At 44.9% G+C, this 21547-nt stretch overlaps 1 long non-coding RNA gene and 1 pseudogene across 1 annotated transcript; both read right to left on the bottom strand.

Moving 5' to 3' along the window:
- Positions 1-13911: 13911 nt before the first annotated feature.
- Positions 13912-17077, bottom strand: LOC122429863. Its single transcript, XR_006266165.1, has 4 exons — positions 17021-17077; positions 16789-16915; positions 14572-14798; positions 13912-14285 (listed from the first exon to the last, which is right to left on the bottom strand). It is a non-coding gene; the product is annotated as an uncharacterized LOC122429863 (long non-coding RNA).
- A 1638-nt stretch (positions 17078-18715) lies between these two features.
- On the bottom strand, positions 18716-19232 carry LOC122429078 (annotated as a pseudogene).
- Positions 19233-21547: the final 2315 nt, after the last annotated feature.

The following is a 21547-nucleotide window of genomic DNA, read 5'->3' on the forward strand; positions in this document are numbered from 1 at the left end:
TCAGAGGACCACTACCCAGCCATTGCCACTAGAGGGCGCATCGAGACATTTCATTAGGAAGATACTGGCAGCCCAGGAGCCTCTTTTTGTTCAGGCCATTTGTTGTCATTGTCAGTTTCTTTGACGTTTTTTACTATCCTTGTATTCCTTCTCCCTCGGCCCCCCGCACCCCCTACTCCCCACCTCCCATTACTTCCTTTCCTATGCTGACTATATTTTAAAGTTAAATCTTCGATTTAACAATTTTACCACATCGAAATTTTCCTTATGCCAGTTTTTATCATCCTGACATTTATGTATTTGACTTTACTAGTGAGTTCTACTTTTTAGATACTTGCAGGTCTGTGATCCAGTTTCCAACCCTGCATTATACCTCAGTGCCATTCACAAATTGGGTATCAGCTGCAGGCAGCTAAACACAAGCAGTGAATACTAATCAGAACAAGGAAGAATGGATCTGCTATGGTCTCAGTGTGAGAGAAAACGCCTCTACTCAAGCGTGCATCCAAGCTCCCCTTGCCTGCTGCCCTTACGGTTACATGACTGATAGTAAATGTCACTGCTGAAGGCTCCATGACTTTTTTTAAGGTTCCCAAATAAAGTGTAGCACATTAAGAAATTTAACAACTTTTGCATCTACCTGACAGTAATGTCCACCAGCTTCCCCCAGGCACCTTTGAAGGCAGAAACTGTTTATATGGCTCTCCACTGTGTCCTCAGAGCCACACAGAGTAACTGGCATATGTGTCCTTAGTAAAGATCCGATGGATGGTTAAATGAATCACCACACACCATCTCTCCCACGGGTAGAGCACGGGAGCTGAAAATCTCTCCTGAGTGGAGAAAGTCACAGTTCCTTGAATCCGCCCTGATTCAGGGCTGCTGCCTTGAAAACTCTTGGGGTGGGGTTCTGAACCAAAAAATGGAGCAATTCAGCTTGTGTCCAGTCTTCAAATTCTTTCGAGGGTGGGGCCTGAGATGCTGCAACTATTTTAAAAAGCAGAATGCAGCTGTCAAATAAATGCCCTCAATGTCAAAACTGAAGACACATTTCCTATTGTTCATTGCTCACATGAGCTCAGATAAGTTTATTTGTGTCTGTGTGTCCCAAACTCATTTTCAGGCTGGGGTCTCCCCAAGAATGGGGAAGGTGTCCAGGTTCTCTTGCTTGGCTCAGAACTCAAAATAGGTTAAACACTAGGTCCGAGAACCTGTCACTGCAAGCCTGAAGAAGAAGAGGCTGAAGGATAAAGGTTTGCTGAAGAGAGTGCTGAGGTTTCCTTGAGATTCAGCTCTAATGAGGAAAACAGTGAATGAGGACCTGAGTTTTACTCCGCCTCTTTCCGTCCCACTCTGCCACTCACAATTCACGTGTTGTTGTTTAGTCAGTGAGTCATGTCCAACTCTTTGCGACCCCCTGGACTATAGCCCGCCAGGCTCCTCTCCTCTGTCCATGGAGTTTTCCCAGGCAAGAATACTGGAGCAGGTTGCCATTTCTTTCTCCAGGGGATCTTCCTGACCTGGGGATGGAACCCAAGTCTCTTGCATCTCCTGTATTGGCAGATGGATTCTTTACCACTGAGGCACCGTTTGGGGAGAATTTATTTAACTCCTCTGAGCCTCAGTCTTTGAATTTCAAAAAGGGGGATGATTTTCCTACCTCACAGAGCCGATGTAAGGATCAAAAGAGACCAAGTGTGTGAAAGTGGCCCAGAGTGCCCGTAGACATGTCATATACCTCAGGTCAATTACCCTCTCTCCCTTGGGAAGATTTTCTGCGTCTGCAGCAGCTGAGGGACCCATCCTAGGCTTTGGGCTTCATCCCAATACATACCTCTATTAAAGCACCTTATAATGGAATTGTTGGTTTTCTTGTCCTCAAGGACAAGAACTATGTCATTCACTTCTGTTAGTCTGACATCCTTGTTCTCAAAAGAATCTACTGGACACTCATTAAAGAAATCTTAATTTCTTTGTGTTTCTGAACAAGACCAAAACTGAAGAAACAGCATCAAAAACAAGCATGTGTTCATTTGTTTATTCCAAAATATGTTTATTTCATCAACTCTAAAAAGACACTGAGTTTAAGATACACCATTACTCATGTCACACTAAGAAAGAAAATGCTGCCAACTGAATGAAGTAGGACATACTGCCAATGGTAAGACATGTCTCCTAGTTCTTTATTTATTTGCACCTCCTTTCCAGTGTTCTATTTTATTTTATTTTATTATTTTTTTTTTCCAGTGTTCTATTTTAATGTCAAATTGAAATTTCAGTTTAAAATGATTTGTTTTATAATTTTGAGCGCACACACAGATAATAAATCCCCTAGAATGTAGTAAAGAATTAATATGGGAAAGACAATTAGCTAAGTGTTCTGAAGTTGTTCCAAAAGTGGGGAGGAGGGTGGTATATAGGTTTTGTATTTTTAGATTCGGGCATTTGTTTATGACATTATTAATTGGAAAATTTTTGTTCAATACAACATTGATCTAATGATAATTTCGTTTAATATTTTTTTAGAAGGAAAACTGTTGCCTTATTAGTTTGTTTAGAAGTAGAATATAGTATTTTTTATTTCATCAAATTTTGGTGGAGATTTTTGATACTTTTAGATTCAGCACTTATGTGTGGTTAAGATTTAAAATCTTAAAGCTTCTGCTCTCTGCAATATCTTACTATTTGTTATGGGAGCTTTCATTAATATTAGACAAAGGCAAATGCAGCAGTTAAAGGAAAGAGCTTAAATTGAAACTTTTTTTTTTAATTGAAACTTTTAAGATGAGACTACTCTTTTTTTTGAAACTGAGGTATAGTTGAGATACAATATTATATAAGTTTCAAGTGTACAACATAGTGATTCACAATTTTTCAAGGTTATATCCTGTTTAGAGTTATTATAAAATATTGGCTATATTCCCTGTGTTGTATAATATATCCTTGTTGGATATATTATAAAGGATATAAAATATCCTTTTATTTTATACATGGTAGTTTGTACCTTTAAATCCCTTCCCTTATCTTTCCTCTCCCCTCTGCCTTCTCTCTGCTGGTAACCACTAGTTTGTTCTCTATATCTGTGATCTTGTTTTTGTTGTTGTTGTTGTTATAGTCACGAGTTTGTTTATTTTTTAGATTCCACATATAAGTCATAGCATATGGTATTTGTCTTTCTCTGTCTGACATTTCACTTCTTATATTGCAAGTTCATCCATGTTGTTAGAAAAGGCAAAACTTTATTCTTTTTTATGGTTGAGTAATATTACATTGCATATGTATACCACATTTTCTTTATGCATCCATCAGTTGATGGATAGTTATGGTGCTTCTATATCTTGGCTATTGTAAATGGTGCTGCTATGGACACTGGGGTGCATATATCTTTTTGAATTAGTATTTTGGGTTTTTTTTTTTCTTTGATATATACTGAGGAGTGGAATTTCTGGGTCATATGACAGTTCTATTTTCAGGTTTTTTTTTCTATTTTCAGTTTTTTGAGAAATTTCCATACTGTTTTCCACAAGAGGCTGCACTAATATACATTCCCACCTACACTGTACAAGGGTTTTCTTTTCTTCACATCCTTGCCAACCTTGGTTGTTTGGTTATTTTTGATGACAGCTACTTAGATTATGTTTAAAACTCTAATGTAATAAGGGAGAATGAAGAAAATGATTATTGAATGCCAACTCTTATTTCTTATATTGCTCTCAAGATCCCTATTCTCAAGGAACTAACATTCTAATGGAAGGAGATATACAGTGAACAATGGAAGGAGATATACAGTGAAATGAAAATAAAGATTCAACTTGCGAACTTCTGTTGGAATGCTCTATAAAGGAAAAAAGTATGGTGATGTATAGACTCTAGAGTTAGGGGTTTTAGATAAATCACAGAAAAGGTCATGACTAGATTAGACAAATAACTATGTGTTATGAAGGTATCAAACAACACCTTCTGTAGGGAGAATGTTGAATCACTTCTGCTGGACAACTTCACCAAACATTCTCGTTTGTAAAGACAGGAGACTGGGCTGGAATGTGCACTCACAGACATTTCTGTGACACAGGGGTGTCACACCCAAACGGGCATAAATCCTGTTCAGGCACAATTCTTTAAGGGGTGTGCTGCTCGGTCTTCCCAGTCTGGGCAGCACAGTAACAGCATCTGGCAGTTGGGGTCACCTGGATTTTGTACTTCTGTGTAACAATACCTAAAGAAAGACTTTCTCAATACATTGGGCTAAAGAAGAAAAGAGGATTAGGTGAGTGGGGCTGGACTCATACTGGATGAACTGTATACAGTCCCTGAAGAGATGACACGCATAGATACGTGTAATCAATTATAGTGTCACAACGAGTATGAGCATAATATGACGTGGAAGCCACTACCAAGCCTTGTATGCCAGGGTCCCAGGAGTGGTCAGGGAGGGATTTCCCTGACTCTTTGAGTCTTCCTATTTGTCCTTCGGGATGTTTCTGCAGCATCTTCACCTTGTCCTTTTCTACCTTCAGTACTATCCAGAGACCACATCTCTCTGTGGGCCCCCTTCCCAGCAGCACCTTGCAGAGGTGGTCACATTCTGGAGATGGAGGCTAGATGGTAAGACGAGAGAGGTGGACTTGGCAAAGCCCCCGCGCTTTTGGCAGAACTGCTGACCCAGAGGGACATGGGTGTCTTGGGGGTAATTGATATGGGCCGGTTGACTCTAAGAATCTCCTTTACCCTGGGTATCCTTATGCCATTATCCTATGTAGTGATACAACCCCAGGATCCGTGGAAGCAGCAAAAAGAACAAAAATTGAATTTCCCTCTAGTCCACCTGGTATTCAGTACATACTTGATGAGTGACTAGTCGGCTTCATCCTGTAGATGACCCTACATCCTTGAATGTGTGCTCTTGAGAGAACAGAAAGCTGTATCCCTCAGCCAGATGGACCGAGATGAGCAGACAGAAAGGCATGGAGTGTTTGACCCATGCTGGGCCCTTTTGTTAAAATGACTGGATTTAGATACATAACCTAGACAGAAACAAGTATTTGCTTCATTTCTTTGATCAGACTTAATGAATATCTCTTATATCTGAGTTATGTGTATCTTCCCCAAATAGTTTTCACATCCAAACCTGGTAGATAGGTAAAGATAATTTTCTTGAAGACATAACCATGGCCAGAATTAGGCGATACTCAAAGTGGACGGCATTCTTCCAAGTGTCCCTAACATGCTATTCTCAGGGCTGGCCACCTTCCTCATCTGGTGGTTCCGGGGCTCTAGACTGGGGGAGGAGAGTGGAGGCCTAAGAACACATATTCACACTTCGTGGGTTCTGTAGAGGCTGGGAGGAGTCTGGTTTGCTCAACAACCAACCGTAGGCACTGTGGGGATCCTCCTTATGCTGCACTCCAATCCATGACGTGGGGATGATAAATAACTCTGGTGAATGGATTTAACGGCTGCAGGAAATAATTTTTCTAGGGAGAAAGAAAGTGGTTTGTTTTTAAGACTTTGTTCCTCTCTTAATCCTGGTGGTTGTGGTTTATAAAGACCTTCCCATTAATCTCTATGACTCCTTCCTATTTGTCACTTTCTTCAGATCCCAGGACTTACTGCAAAAGATGCAGTTTCCAAAAACGCTGAAGTGATGTTAGCAAAATAAAACTATTTTGATCAGCGGATTTGGGGGAGGTACAGAAACACAGATGATTCTTGTTTTTTAAACTTTTTTGGTTAAATATTTAAACGTTAAGAATTTAGTAAGTTTGGGAATATGAACTTTCCTTTTATTTCCTGTATCCTGGGTCTTTGGAATCGTCTCTTATTTTTAGTCTCTACAAGAGGTTAAGAAGGTGCCCTTTTTAGTGGCCACTCGGTGCCAGCACTCAGAGGCTGGTTTGGAGGGAGGAAAGTCTCCCCCAGCCTGAAGCAAGAGTATCTGACTTTTCATCGTGAGCCTCATGATCAAAAGGCCACTTGTTTGTGATTCCAGTGAAGTCAAGAAGGGCCTCCATCTACTGATGAATATTGAATGTGACTCATGCATGTGTCAAGTACATATGAAGGCTTTCATTCCTGTTTTCCTTTTGTCAGCCATCTTTCAGAACGCCCTAGTTTCATGGTGTGCTTTTGGTAGAATTAAACATGAACACCTCAGCTGAATAAAGCCTTACGTTTGCCTTAATCACACAAACGGATCCTGTGCTATGAGTTTGCCTCTTGGGACAGAGGTCAAATGCACACTGCCATCAATGACCAACAGGAATGAATGAGGTTTCAATGACCTGCGTGAGCTGGCTAATCATGTAAGCCGACCCTGCTGAGATTCCAATGTGCACGTCATCCTTCAGTCAGGATAGCCCCAAAGGGCTAGCCCTTCTATGTCCAGCAGAGGCCACAAGTTGAAGGCTTGGATTTTAGACCAAAGGTCAACAGGAAGTCTCAGGGCTGGCACAGAGTCCTTTTATCTCCTGTTTTAGAAACAAGGCCCCTCAGAGACAGAAAAACACCTAGAGCTCCCCTTTGAGCACTGACATCCATTGTCTCTCCAGAAGAGAGTAGCCCTGCTCATAAAAACCTACCCAATCTTAGTTTTAAAAAATCTGCAAAAAAAAAAAAAAATCTGCAGAATTCCCCAGTGGGTAGCAGTTAATACAAAGTAACATAATTTCTGATATGCTGCTGCTGCTGCTAAGTTGCTTCAGTCGTGTCCAGAAGGCAGCCCACCAGGCTCCCCCGTCCCTGGGATTCTCCAGGCAAGAACACTGGAGGGGGTTGCCATTTCCTTCTCCAGTGTATGAAAGTGAAAAGTGCAAGTGAAGTCACTCAGTCGTCCGACTCTTCACGACCCCATGGACCACAGCCCACCAGGCTCCTCTGTCCATGGGATTTTCCAGGCAAGAGTACTGGAGAGGGTCGCCATTGCCTTCTCCAAATTTCTGACATGAGTGGATGTCTAAAATGCTTTCATTTTTTCCTCTTCTCTTATCCCTGCCCTAATTTCTCATTTTATAAAAATTTACAAATTTTTGCATCTGTACTTACTTAATAGTTTAAGCCTTACTCCAGCTCACATTATGTTTTAATATATTTGTGCTCTTACGGTCCTCTTTCTGTGCTCATTTTCTCTCTCCACACTTTCTTCCCCTTCCCTCCACTCTCCTTTTCCCTCTCTCACACCTTCCTTTCTCCCTCAGTTCTGCCCTCAGCTTTTTAAGCTTCTTGCTCCTTTTTCTCTCCATCTCTGTGTCTCTCTATCTTTGCAAACTCGCTCTCTGTAGGTTTTCTCACGTCTGACAGTTTTTTATGTTTCAGCTCCCCTTGCTCACCTCATCCTCCTCAGATGCTTTCAATCCCATATTGTCCTTCACATTTCAGGGCCAAATACTCACCACTAGGAAGCCAAATCCAACGAAGAGTGCAACAGCGACAGCAGTGGCAGCCAGGGAAATGAGGATGATTTTGACGGGCGTCAGGGGCCCAGGGGGCTTCACTGCTGTTACTGAGTCTGTTCCCTCCAGGTGAGGGTCTGGATGTTTACTGGGGTAGTCGTCTGTGGTCCCTGAGTCTGGTGTGGTGTAGTCCTCCGTGGTCCCTGGGCCTGGAGTGGTGTAGTTCTCCGTGGTCCCGAGGTCTGGAGTGATGTAGTCCTCCGTGATCCCTGGGTCTGGAGTGGTGTAGTTCTCCGTGGTCCTGGGGTCTGGAGTGATGTAGTCCTCCGTGGTCCTGGGGTCTGGAGTGATGTAGTACTCTGTGGTCCCTGGGTCTGGTGTGGTGTAGTTCTCCATGGTCCCGAGGTCTGGAGTGATGTAGTCCTTCATGATCCCTGGGTCTGGAGTGGTGTAGTTCTCCGTGGTCCCGAGGTCTGGAGTGATGTAGTCCTCCGTGGTCCCTGGGTCTGGAGTGGTATTGTCCTCTGTGATCCCCGGGTCTGGTGTGGTATAGTTCTCCGTGGTCCCGGGATCTGGAGTGATGTAGTCCTCCGTGATCCCTGGGTCTGGAGTGGTGTAGTTCTCCGTGGTCCTGGGGTCTGGAGTGATGTAGTCCTCCGTGGTCCCTGGGTCTGGAGTGGTATTGTCCTCTGTGATCCCCGGGTCTGGTGTGATGTAGTCCTCCGTGGTTCCTGGGTCTGGTGTAGTATAGTTCTCCGTGGTCCCCAGGTCTGGAGTGGTGTAGTCCTCCATGGTTTCTGGATCTGGTGTAGTGTAGTCCTCTGTGATCGCCGGGTCTGGTGTAGTATAGTCCTCTGTGATCCCCGGGTCTGGTGTGATGTAGTCCTCTGTGATCCCCGGGTCTGGAGTGGTGTAGTCCTCCATGATTTCTGGATCTGGTGTAGTGTAGTCCTCTGTGATCCCCAGGTCTGGTGTGGTATTGTCCTCTGTGATCCCCGGGTCTTGTGTGATGTAGTCCTCTGTGATCCCCGGGTCTGGAGTGATGTAGTCCTCTGTTGTGTCTGGATCTGGTGTGGTGTAGTCCTCCTTGATCCCCAGGTCTGGAGTGGTGTAGTCCTCCATGGTCCCCAGGTATGGTGTGGTGTAGTCCTCCTTGATCCCCAGGTCTGGAGTGGTGTAGTCCTCCATGGTCCCCAGGTCTGGTGTCGTGTAGTCCTCTGTGATCTCTGGTTCTGGAGTGATGTAGTCCTCTGTCATGTCTGGGCCGTCAGTGACATGATTCTCAGTGGTCCCTGGGCCAAAAATGACAGAACTTTGGGACTTCTCTGGTGGTCCAGTGCTTGAGAATCTGCCTGCCAATACAGGGAACATAGGTTTGATCCCTGGCCCAGGAAGATCCCTCGTGCTGTGGGGCAGCTAAGCCCGTGTGCCACAACTACCGAAACCCTGGCACTCTAGGGCCCATGCTCTGCAACAAGAGAAGCCATCGTCCCACAACTAGAGCGTAGCCCCCAATCTCCACCACTAGAGAAAGCCCACACTCAGCAAAGAAGACCCAGGGCAGCCAAAAATTAAATTTAAAAATGATAGAGCTTTGTCTTGTCTTTGCGTCTCCAGGGCTGGTCTCTGGGTCTTTAGTGGAAACATTTTGGCTTGTTCCTACTCAAAAAAAAAAAATTCTTCTAATGTGGATCATTGATGGTCCATCATCATCTGCTCTGTTTAATAGTCTTCACAGCTATCTCACCCTTACAAATAACACATCTCCCTAAATAATGGGATTAGATTTATTTGAGTTAAGGATCATCTGATATTTTAGATTTAATTCTGATAAAACATGTTCCAACAACATACTTGACAATATGGCATATCTAGAGCTAAGTCATGTCCTTAGAGGATCTTTTCATCCAGCCTTTGATTCTGCCCTTTGTGGTTCTGGTCTCTTCCTAAACTTCACTTCCCTTATTGGTGTTTCAGCAATCTGGGTAGACTCCAGGTTTATATGTGTCTCCACTCATCCAGTTATGCCTGGGTCTCTGGTAAACAAGTGAGACAGGAACCATGATTCTTACTAGAGACAGAATTCAGGTCATGGTTTGGTGTATGATTTAGAACGAGGCAGACCCTGGGTCACATCTGGAGCTGAAGTGGCAAGATTGAGGGCAGGTAATATTCAGGGTGGTTTGAGGTGGTGTGTGTGCTCAGTGTGAGGTGGTGTGTGTGCTAAGTCATGTCTGACTCTGTGACCCTATAGACTGTGGCCTGCCAGGTTCCTCTGTCCATAGAATTTCCCAAACAAGAATACTGGAGTGGATTGCCATTTCCTCCTCCAGGGGATCTTCCTGACCCAGAGATCAAACCCGAGTCTCCTGTGTTTCCTGCATTGACAGGCAGATTCTTTACCCCTGAGCCACCTGGGAAACCCCATTTTGAGGATAGGAGGAGTCATAAGGGGCTGTGGATATGGTCTGGTTGGGGTTGACAGCAGCATTAATTTGGGTACAAGTAGATGGAAGAGATGAATCTTTCCACCTCCCACCATGCCCATCTGCAGGATATCAGAACTGGGAGATTATGCAACCTACATGGCATGCATTTTGGAGTTCTGGGTTCCTCTGCTCAAAACAATTTCCCCCCTACCTCCTGCCAATTCCTCAGATGCCTCAAAAAGGGCTCAAATGTTTCATTTCCCAAGGGGAGTTGACATACAGAAACATAAAGTCTAAATAATAAAAAATAGAGCGTTTCCTTAAAAGAGGATGTGAGAAAGATAATGAACAGGCCCATCAGAACCTGCTCCCCTGACCGGCAACTGGGGGCAGGTAACAGGGTCCAGAGCTCCCCAAGATTCTCACACCTCTTCCACACCCTACCTCCACGCGGGCCCTGCCTGAGTCCTAAGAGGTTCCTTCTCCAGGGATCTCGACCCCCAGCTCTCCAGATCCTGGGGAACCTCTGCACTCTTCTCTCTAAACAGTTCACTCACCCAATTCCAAACACCTGAAGACAAGCAGCAGGAGGAGAAGGGAGGGAGCGGGGCCTTTTCTTTTCTTCATCTCAGGAGAATCCACATGGGCTGGAACCCAGGATGCCTTTTCCTCCTCCCTTCTCTCTACGTTTTCTGTCTTTCCTTCTCTGTCAGCGCACAGCGGGTGTGGGGTTTATTTATGCTGCCACCAAGGGAATCCAGGATGCCTGGGTCTCCCTTCCTTCTTTCGGGGAGGAACAACCTACTCTTTTACTGTCAATCAAAGGAAGAAGAATCTGGTGCAGAGGAGTGGCAGGGTGGAAGAGAGCTGTCCTAAGTGCAAGAAGGAGATCTTAGTGCTGCCCAGAGCCCAGAGTTGGGCAGTAACAGGGGATCAAGCTTGTCAGTGTGAGTGGCATTGCTTCCTGACGCAGAGCCCTAGACAGACACAATGCGTTGGTACTCAGGGAGGGGTTTGGACTCCCTCGTCCACAGGTGGAGTGGTAAAGTGGTAAAGTTAACCATGGAAGGTTAACGGCAGGCCTGCCTGAGGGATAGGGCATGGTGAGAAGACAGCAGAACATCCGAGGGTGTTCATAGAGCACTTGGTCCTTACCAAAAAGGAGGATCACTGATGAAGGGGGAGAAACACCCAACCTCTCTATCTAAGAACTGCCCTCATCTCGCAATCATTCACGAAAGTCCTTTCCAATAGCTCATCTCCCCGTGCAGATGCATCTCCTTGCTCCCATTACATGAATGCCCTCAGCCCACCTAGTTTTCCTCAGTGACTAGATGAAATTAGCTCACCTCTGAAAGTTCCAATTGTCTTTTAATGAGAATGGCCATATTGCTTCCTTTTCTGACTCCCATTCCGCCTCGTTCAGTGTTGTCCAAAAAACTGTAGCTGCCTGTCCTCATTCAGAGGTAGGACGTTTCCTGACATTTGTGGGGCCTATCTCTTTCCCAGTGTCCTCTTAAGTGGAAGCGGAACTGGAGAATTACAGGATTTCTCAGATTCCTCAAAAAGGGCTCAAATGTTTCATTTCAGAGGGCAGCTGATTCCCTGAAAGTCAATTTAATGAATGGTTGGTTTACCAAATTTAGTTGATTACTTCAACTACTGATTTTATTTGAATGGATTAAATATTTTCAAAGAGAATACTATTTAGATGAATTAAGAAAGTACTCTTATATGTTTACTATAACTAATGAATATATTTTAAAAGACTATCATAAGGAGTCAGTTCAGTTTAGTTGCTCAGTCGTGTCCAACTCTTTGTGACCCCATGGACTGCAACACGCCAGGCTTCCCTGTCCATCACCAACTCCCAGAGTTCATACCTCTTGACTTATTTTTTAAATCAAGAGGTACAATTTGCATTTAGTAAGACCCACCTTTTTTCATGTATAGATCTGTGAGGCTTTCTGCTTTGTTTAAATTTTTAAAATTTTGAGATAATTTTAGACTTACAGGAAAGTTGCAAAAATAGTAATGAGAAATTTGAAATTAAAAGACACTTGCTCCTTGGAAGAAAGGCTGTGGCAAATCTAGACAGTGTATTAAAAAACAGAGGCATCATTTGCCAATTAAAGGTCATAATAGTCAAAGATATGGTTTTCCCAGTAGTCATTACGGATGTGAGAGTTGGACCATAAAGAAGGCTGAGCGCCAAAGAATTGATGCTTTTTAACTGTGGTGCTGGAGAAGACTCTTGAGAGTTCTTGCAAGGAAATCAAACTGCCAGTCCTAAAGGAAATCAATCCTGAATATTCATCATTGGAAGGACTGATGCTGAAGCTGAAGAAGCTCCAGTGCTTTGGCCACTGATGCGAAGAGCTGACTTACTGGAAAAGACCCTGATGCTGGGAAAGATTGAGGGCAGGAAGAGAATCGAGAGACAGAGGACTGGATGGTTGAATGGCATCACCAACTCAATGGACATGAGTTTGTGCAAACTCTAGGAGTTGGTGAAGGTACAGAGAAGCCTGGGGTGTTGCAGTCCCTGGGGTCAAAAAGAGTCGGACACGACTTAGTGACTGAACAACAAATACAATGATAGAAACTAAGAAATTAATGTTGGTATAACACTACTCACTTAATTACAGAACTTATTCAGATTTCCATGTTTTTCCATTGATGTCATTTTTCTGTTCCAGGATCCAATCCAGAATTCCACATGGCATTTATTTATAGGTCTCCTTAGTCTCTTCTAATCTGACAGCTCCTCTGTCTTTGTCTTTCATGATGTTGACACTTTTGAAGAGTATCATCATTTTATAGGATATCCTAAAACTTTTTTATTTTTTATTAGATTATAGTTGATTTACAATGTTGCATTTGTTTCTGCTGTTCAGCAAGGTGTATCAGGTATACATATACATATACCACTCTTTTTTAGATCTTTTTCCATATAGGTCATGTCATTACAGAGTATTGAGAAGAGTTTCCTGTGCTATACAGTAGGTCACTATTAGTTATCTATTGTGTGTATGTGTATATATATATATATATATATATATATACATATATATATATATATACACACATATATACATGTATATATAGTAATGTGTTTATGTCAATCCCAGTCTCCCAGTTTATCCCCTACTTTCTTCCCTAGTGAAGTGAAGTCGCTCAGTCGTGTCTGACTCTTTGCGACCCCATGGACTGTAACCTACCAGGCTCCTCTGTCCATGGGATTTTCCAGGCGAGAGTACTGGAGTGGGTTGCCATTTCCTTCTCCAGGGGATCTTCCCAACCCAGGGGTCGAACCCAGGTCTCCTGCATTGCAAGCAGATGCTTTACCGTCTGAGCCACCAGGGAAGTCACTTTCCTCCCTAGGAATTGTCAGTTTGTGTCGTCCTGTTAAGAAGGCTCTGGCAAAGGTCCAGACTTTGAGAACCACAGCAAAAGCCAAGTTGATGAAACAAAGGTGAGTGATTCCTTGGCATGAGGAAGGGTCAGCGAGTGTATGTGATGAGCAAGTTGCACCAGAATCCTTAATGAGGCCTTGGCTTTCAGCATTGTTGGGTGCTGACACATGGATTTTTTGGCCCTGTTCTGAGACCTGGCTTTGTGGGAAGTGCCAAGAACTTGGCTCCTGGCCGCAGAGGCTGAGCCCACCCTTGCAGAAACTGGGATCACACCTCTCTGTTGGGGCTGTGAACCCGCAGGCGAGACAGGTGCCGACTCACACCTGCCTTTCCAGTGAAGAGCAGACCTGTGTGGCCAGGGAACCAGGCAATGTGCCACCTCTGGGGGCAACCCCGTCAGCAGCACCTTCTCTGCTTCACTATCTGTGAACTCGTGCTCTGAACTCGCACAGAAACTGTTTGTGCAACACAAACCTGTGAAGCCCAGCACTTTCTCCCCCCACCGTTTCCTGATTCCATTCTTCCATCAGCCTGGAGACCTTCAGGGAATGGGGAAGAGAAGGGGATAAATATACAGTCTGGATTTCACTCTAGGGATTTGAGAGCTGGGAGAACATAGGGAAGAAGGGTCTTTAGGAATGTTTATTCACAGCAATGTATAAACACACACCCACAGTGTCTGGTTCCACATATATTAGATGCATTTATTCAATAATTCAGTGACAGCTACAGCCTCCTTTTGTTGGGAGAATCAAGCTGGGAAGGAGGCTGAAGAAAAGTTGGGAGGAGCAGGAACGGGGGGGCACTTAACCTCTCGATCCAGGTCAGCAGCCTCTCTGCCCCGAGGACTGTGGTGCTTCTCCCTTCAGGGACACTCAGGGCCATGCTTGTCTCCCAGTCAGCTCTCTGGCTGCAGGAGAAGACAGCTCTCCTCTGAAGTCAGTTACAGTTGCTCTGGACCCTTCTGGGACTTCATAACAGCCGTGAGGGCATAGCAGTGGGGGCGGCAAGAGATCAACGTTGAAGAGGTTTCTTAGGCTTGGGGAGTTTCTCTAGAAGACAAGAAGCTGAGTAATTTCAGAGTCTTGTCCCCCTCCTCCAGCGCTCGCCCCCCTCCTCATATTTCTTTGGTTCCCATCTTCCCCTCATCACTTTCCTCTGAATGTCTTGGCTTTTTGACCCTCTCTTGCTGACTCTAACCTGCTGTTTCTGTCTTTTCTGATTTTCTTATTCCGTTACCCCTGCAGTCACCCTGCTGTCTCTTGCCTAGTTCCTCCCTGACTTCCCTGCTGTCTTTCCCTCAGAAAGAAAGGGGTTTCTTGCACATCAGACACTCACGAAATAGAAGAGAAGCCCAGTGAGGAGAATCACAGCCATTGCAACCGAGGCCAGAGTAACCAGGACGACCTCCCCCGGCCTCAGGTGTCCGCTAGGGTTTTCCTCTTCCCTTGGTGGAGCAGTACTTGAGCTGGTGACACTGGAGATGGTAGTGGTTGTGTCAGTTCCGCTGGATAGTGTGGTCGATCCAAGGGAGGTGGTTGTAGTGTTGGCAGTAGAAGTTACAGCTTATTAATAAAGGATGGCTAGTTAGTTCCATTGGAAGTTTTATTTGATTCTGCAACTACTACTACCACCAACGGCAATGATGTGTGTGTGTGTGTGTGTGTGTGTGTGTACGCACGTGCACACACACACGTGCTCAGTCACACTGCTGCTGCTGCTAAGTCACTTCAGTCATGTCCGACTCTGTGCGACCCCATAGACAGCAGCCCACCAGGCTCCCCCGTCCCTGGGATTCTCCAGGCAAGAACACTGGAGTGGGTGGCCATTTCCTTCTCCAGTGCATGAAAGTGAAAAGTGAAAGTGAAGTCGCTCAGTCATGTCCGACTCTTAGCGATCCCATGGACTGCAGCCTACCAGGCTCCTCCATCCATGGGATTTTTCAGGCAAGAGTACTGGAGTGGGGTGCCATTGCCTTCTCCAGCTCAGTCACACAGTCAATGGCAATAATAACTATCATTTATTGAATAATGACTCTGTTCCAGGTGTTGTGCTAAGTGCCACATATGAATTAGTACTTCAAATACTCACAATACTTCCATGAGATAGGAACTTTTTAACACTCCCATTTTATAGATAGAGAAATTGAGGTTTAGAGAAGTTAAACCTGGTCCCAGGTTAGACAGCTAGCAGGTCATGGAGCAGGAATTTAAACCAAGGCTGACTGACACTAACTCCAGCCCTTAACCTGTGTATTCTACATCCTAAGTCACATGACCTTGGAAGTCACATGACCTGGGGTCACAGGTATTATTCCTTCTCTAACTATTCATGATGCTCTTCAGATAAAGAACATAAAAGAGCTAATTGAAGGGTCTACATGTATATACACGTGTATATATTGAGCTACTCTCCAAACAGAATTGTACCTCTCTTCCAGGGGAGAAATAATCAAGGGGAGGTTTGGGAGAGGAAATAGTGTGTATTTTCACTACTATCAGGTAATTCTTATGCACACAAGTTTGGGAGCTGCCAGGTATGGGACCCCAAGTGACCTTGACACTTGGCCTGGCAGAGAACTTGCTGCAGGTAGCCAGAAATGATAAGATCTCCCAGGATTCTGGGAAGGGGCCCAACTTCCTTACTTAGTGAGTGAGAGTTAAGATGAGGCTTGTGCTTTTCCCCTCTATTTCATGTCTCTTTCCTACCCTGTTCTGATTTTCCATCCCAACAACAACCTAGCTCTTGGCCTCCCAGCTGCCTATATACCCTCACCTCATCTATAGCTCTGTTCTCCTGCTGAGATGTGGTTTTCATCCCCTTACTTATTCCTTCCATAGTATCATCTGGACTAACATAAATATCACACATTTAGATTTAGAGGAAGAATCCAAAAATCCCTTGTTAATGCCTCCGATTAGGGTTATGATCAGGGTCAAGAGAAAAAAGAGGAATTTCCTGGCGATCCAGTGCTTAGGACTCTGTGCTTTCAGTGCCAAGGGCGTGAGTTCAATCTGTGGTCAGGGAACTAAAATCCTGCAAACGCAAAAGAGAGAAAGAGAGAGGGAGAGAGAGAGAAAAAAACTAAGTGAGAAATTGAGATGAGAAGTTGGCCTATGGAAAGGGAATAGATTTGTTTTGTTCAGGGGCATAAAAAGATGAGTCAAAGTCATGATGGGGCAAATTCTAGAAAGAATTCAATCTGTGTGAGTGTGGAACACTTACAAGCTTAATTAGAGACTAGGTGACCACTGTCAGGGATATTGGAAATGGGTTCTTGCCTACTGCGGGTGGTCAGACATTAAGATACCTTCCAACTCCAATGCATCTGTCCTTAGGGTTGATTTATTACAGAGGAAATAGGCCAGACTTCTGGGCAGAAGAGTTGTTACTGGGAACAGAATAGAGAGCAAAGGCTAGGTTGGATGGAAGAGAATAAAGCAAAATATCTGTCCTTCTTTAATGAGAATGGGCGCTAACAGGCAGAGTATGCATGCCAGGACTGGACAACATTTTCTCCAAACCCTATTCAGACTTCAAGATTATATCACTCACCATTTCCTAAAAGTAGTAGATGAAACAACAGCCAGCATTCAAGGGAAAAAGCTTTTTCCTTCATCTTGAGATACTCTGACTGCCACGCCTGGAAAGGAGGTTTCCTGAGTCCCAGATGTGATAAGTCCTAGAATGGAAAGAAGAAAGGTGGAGATCTGAGGCTGGAGTGCTGGGAGTTTGGGTCTCCAAAGAATGGGTCCTCAACCTAAGGAAAAACACCAGTAGGGGGCACCTGGGGCTGCAGACTGGATGCCTGGTCCCTTAGGATCCCTCCACAGAATGTCACCTCTTACTTTCTCTTTCGAAGAAGGTCTTTATAGTATCATCGGGGCTGGGCAGGGGCTGGGTATGTGACCTGTTCTTCCAGCTATGGGCAGGTAACAGAATATCTGAACTCAGAGAAGAGGGCTGTAGAGGCCAGGAGATGCATAAGAATGGAAGATGACGTGGTCCCCTTAGGCAGGGCCTGGGGAGGAGCAGGAAGTTGTACAGTTCAAGGGGATCAAATTGTCACGGTGGAGAGAACTCCTCCTCTGAGGCACAGATGGGGCTAAAAATCTGTTCAGTTCAAGACCTTGCTTCCTGGAGAGAAGTCCTGAGTAACCGGGATGACTGGGCAGGGCAGGGAGTGTGAGAAGAAAGACTTGATGAACAGAACTTAGTTGGGAGGACACATAAAATGCGATTCACTGTCACTGTGAATCTCATTGTCCAGTATCATCTGGACTAACATATCCGGATGATATGTTAACTTATCCACCCAAGGAACTTCAGTTGGTTCTTCTCATCAGTGCTGCATGCCAGACAAGCGGAATGATCGAAGAAATTCCTACACCTAGGACCGTGCCAGTTTGCCTGGGAGCTGAGGGCACATTACCACCTTATTTGGACAGTAGATGAGACCAGCAGAAATGAAACAAAGACAGTTGGAAGTGGAGGATAAAACAAAGACAGTAATGGGGCTTTGACAATCCCCTGACAGGGGATTGACAGTGCCTTCATTCACGGTTCATGGCAAAAAAGTCAGGGAAGGATTCTATGGGAGTTTTAATTTGATATTATGTGTAATCAAAGCAAGCTGTCTCTACCTTCTCCAGCCACGGAGGTTTTCTGGTAGAGGAACCATTTCCGATCCTTTTTTTAAGGGGGGCCGGTCATCTTATGGTATTTAGTTCCCAACCAGGGATCAAACCTGGGTCCTTGGAGTGAGAGTATGGAGTTCTAACCACTGGATCGCTAGGGAATCCTCCCATTTCAGATTCTTTAGATGTTTGGGTGAAAGAATATTCATTGCCTGTGAAGTCAGAAGGAAGTGAGCTGACAAGCAGGAGATGTATATTTATCCCACAAATATTGAGTGGTTTCCTACTATGTGTCAGACATCGTACTACAGTAAACAAAACAAGTTTGTGTTATTTTGGAGCTTATATCTAAGACAGAAAAGAACTGTAAATGAATGAGTTTTAAAAGCAGGAAGAGAATGGGTTGTGGTAGAAAATGAGGTGTTGGGTGGGAGGAAGCAGATTCTAGGATGTCCGAGGAAAGGCCTTGGTTGTTGATCTGCCCACTGTCTGTGATGGGAAGTCCCATGTGGGGATGGATGAGGAGTGTGGTCAGTAACAAGTTGATATTGGGATCTCAGGTAAAAATCCCAGGAACATTTCTAAGTAGAAAGATGTTTTTCTCTACAACATATTGGAGTAATAGGACTTGTCTTACAGCACAGGTTTACTTATATATTAGCTGTTTTTCTTTTTTTCATCTTTTAAACTTTTTTATTTACAATAAAATTTAGCAGTCATTATGGACTTAAATGGAGCAGATGTCGGCTGTGTATTAAGCATTATACTTCATTCCCCAATCGCTTCTCGGCCTTTTGGCTAAGATCAAGTGTAGTATACTTCATTCCCTGAAGGTGTGCCCATCATCACTCAAGCTGCTTGTCACCCTCTGACTTCTGGTCCAGTCTACTCTTGTTACTCTTCACCATGTAGATGAAGAAAGTGAGGGTCTCCTTTTCATTCACAGGTATGTTCCTGAATTGTTGGCTGACAGTTTCTGCTAACTGGGCCTTTTTGAAGCCTGATCTGGTCTGCAAAGTGTCGTTTATAACGTCGGAGAGTGTTCACCCGCAGCTGGAACAGATCAGCCTCAGGAATGTCTGTGTCGTGCTCAGGAGAATCTCTGCCATCGTCACTTGTCTTCCTCTGCCTTTTATTCATACACTCTGGATGGAATTCTTGTGGAAATCGCAAATATACAGGTGTCTTACGCTCTGGTCGATGTCCAGCTTGAGTTTCTACTGTGAGATGCTCTTCTGGACTCTCCCTGAAGGAGGCGTTGCCCTCCTCGGTGAGGAGGCAGCTCAGGCCGTAGCCCGGGGCGGCGGCGGGGGCGGCTGGGGACCTTTCGCGGCAGTTCTTCTCGGTGCTAAAGCCGTTCATCTCCTCGTCCCGGCCGGCCTCTCTGGGGGAAGGTCCCCTAGGCCACTCCGTAGCCGTGCTCCCCGCGGGGCAGGTCGCCGAGGCCCCCGCACAAGAGGGTCCCAGAGCCCGTCTCCAGCCAAGGCGCTGCCCAGCCCCACTCGCCGGAGGCCCGGCCCCGCGCCGCCGCGCTCCGGCTCCTTCGGTTCCCGGCCCGCGTCTCCACTGAGCCCCTTTCTCCCTGCTCGCGGCCCGAGGGTGGTCTCCCGCGGCTTGCAGTCTCCCTGAGGCGCCTTCTGCCGGGGGCCCTGAACCGTCACCCTTCGGCGGGGACGTCCAGGAGGGCGTCCCAGGAAGCAGCTGCTCCCTGAAGACTCCGGGCCCCGGTTGCCAGAGGGTTCTGAGGGCCCCCGCCGGCTCCAGCCTTATTTCAGCTGCGGAGCAAACTCGCCGCCGGGCAGCTGCCCCGGGGTGGCGCGGCCTCCCTGCGCTGCGCCCGGCCTCGAACCCGCGGCGCCCGGTCCCCTGTTATTCGTCTAGCCCGCCCCACCCCTGCAACCGCTCGGTTGCGCCCTGAGTCCCGAGTCCCGAGGCAGTGCCTGGGCCGCCCGGCCTCTGCCGGCCCAAGGCTCCGCACCTTAGCTGTTTTTCTGAGTGACATTTTTCTCATCTACTTAATAGGGATTATAATTTGAACTTCATGGGATTGCTGTGAGGACTAAATGATGGTATATTTAAAAAAAAAATCATAGAAGTCACTCAGAAGCAAAATGATAGCAAAACAAACACAAAGTTAAAAAGATGACCATTTCATCTAGATACAACATGCATTAATAAACTTTTATTTCTTAGAGTATATTTCTTAAAGTGGCTAGTAATTTTCTTCTTCATCACACAACGTCTGGAGGAGACAGAAGAAGGGAGGAAGACTCTTCTTAAAGACAAAGTCAAGCTCTGGAGGGCACTGAAATGAACTGAGCGGAGGAAAGATGGGGAAGCAGTGACCATAAGAGTTGTTACTGTGCCCATCCCAATATCCAGTCAAGCAACTTCCTTGATCCTAGAATTCTAAGTTATGAGGAGAGCCCTGGGAACATACTTGACATCATTGCTAAGCCTGATGAAGCTATGAGTCTCTTCTGAAACAACACTCTGCTCCAACACTAACTTTGGTTGTCAGACATGGGAAGGCTTTGCTTATTCTTGTCCTTGACACAGGCTATAACCTATGGCTATTTCCTGGGAGCATTCTGGTCTTCCATCATGACTCACTCCCTCATTATGGTAAATCTTTGTCTTCACCTCCATGATCCTCTTCTCCATCAAGGTTTCCTCCCTTAAAATGTCTCCCACTCCCCAGCATCTATGGCCATGCCCTCTTCAATGACTCCACTAAGATCTGCTCTGTGGCTGTCACTGGTGTGTCCTTTTCCATGGTTTCGTTCATGACCCCAAGCCTGTGGTTTTCATCATGGCCTTCAGTAGAAACCTTGATGACTCATTCTCACAATCACCTTCATGACTGTGACTCAATTCATGGGCCACATTGTAGCTTTCTTCATGGCCAAGGCCACAGGCCTTTCCATGACTCAGTTTATTGTCCAGGCTGCACAACAGTGGACCCAGGCCAAAATCATGGGTATAATAAGTGTTTCTCAGAGGCAGAAGAGTATCCCTCTAAAAGAGAAAGATGTGAATATTTTAAGACAATGATCCTCTCACATTTCACAATCCACCTGGTTGGTTGACTAAAATCACAAACTCTCACTTTTTTTTTCAGATATTCATTTTACTGAAACTGAACTTGAAATTAACAAAAGTAAGCAAAGCAAAGCACAGCAAATGCATTGTAGAAGATCTAGATTAAAAAGTCAGAGGTATAAAAATGAATGGTTTATCCTTTTCCAAGTTTTTCCTACCTTGAAGATTTTTTTAAATTGAAGTATAGTTAATTTACAATGTGTCAGTTTCAAGTGTACAGCAAGTTGATTCAGTAATATATATATATATATGTATTATATATATTATACATATTCTTTTTCAGATTCTTTTCCATTATAGATTATACTATATTATTATTATTACAGATATTGAATATAGTTCCCTGTGTTATACAGGAGGTCCTTTGTTGTTTACTTTTTTTATATATAGTACTGTGCATATGTTAATCTCAAACTTCTAATATATCTCCCTCCCTCTGACTGTCTTTTTGGTAACCATAAGTCTGTGAGTCTATTTCTGTTTGGTAAATAAGTTCATTTGTGTCATTTTTTAGGTTCTATATATTTAGGATTGGCTAGTATGAATAATTTCAGCAGGCTTGGGCAATAGGGGTG

The sequence above is a fragment of the Cervus canadensis genome, chromosome 28 (genome assembly GCF_019320065.1).
Source record: "Cervus canadensis isolate Bull #8, Minnesota chromosome 28, ASM1932006v1, whole genome shotgun sequence".
Taxonomy (NCBI): domain Eukaryota; kingdom Metazoa; phylum Chordata; class Mammalia; order Artiodactyla; family Cervidae; genus Cervus; species Cervus canadensis.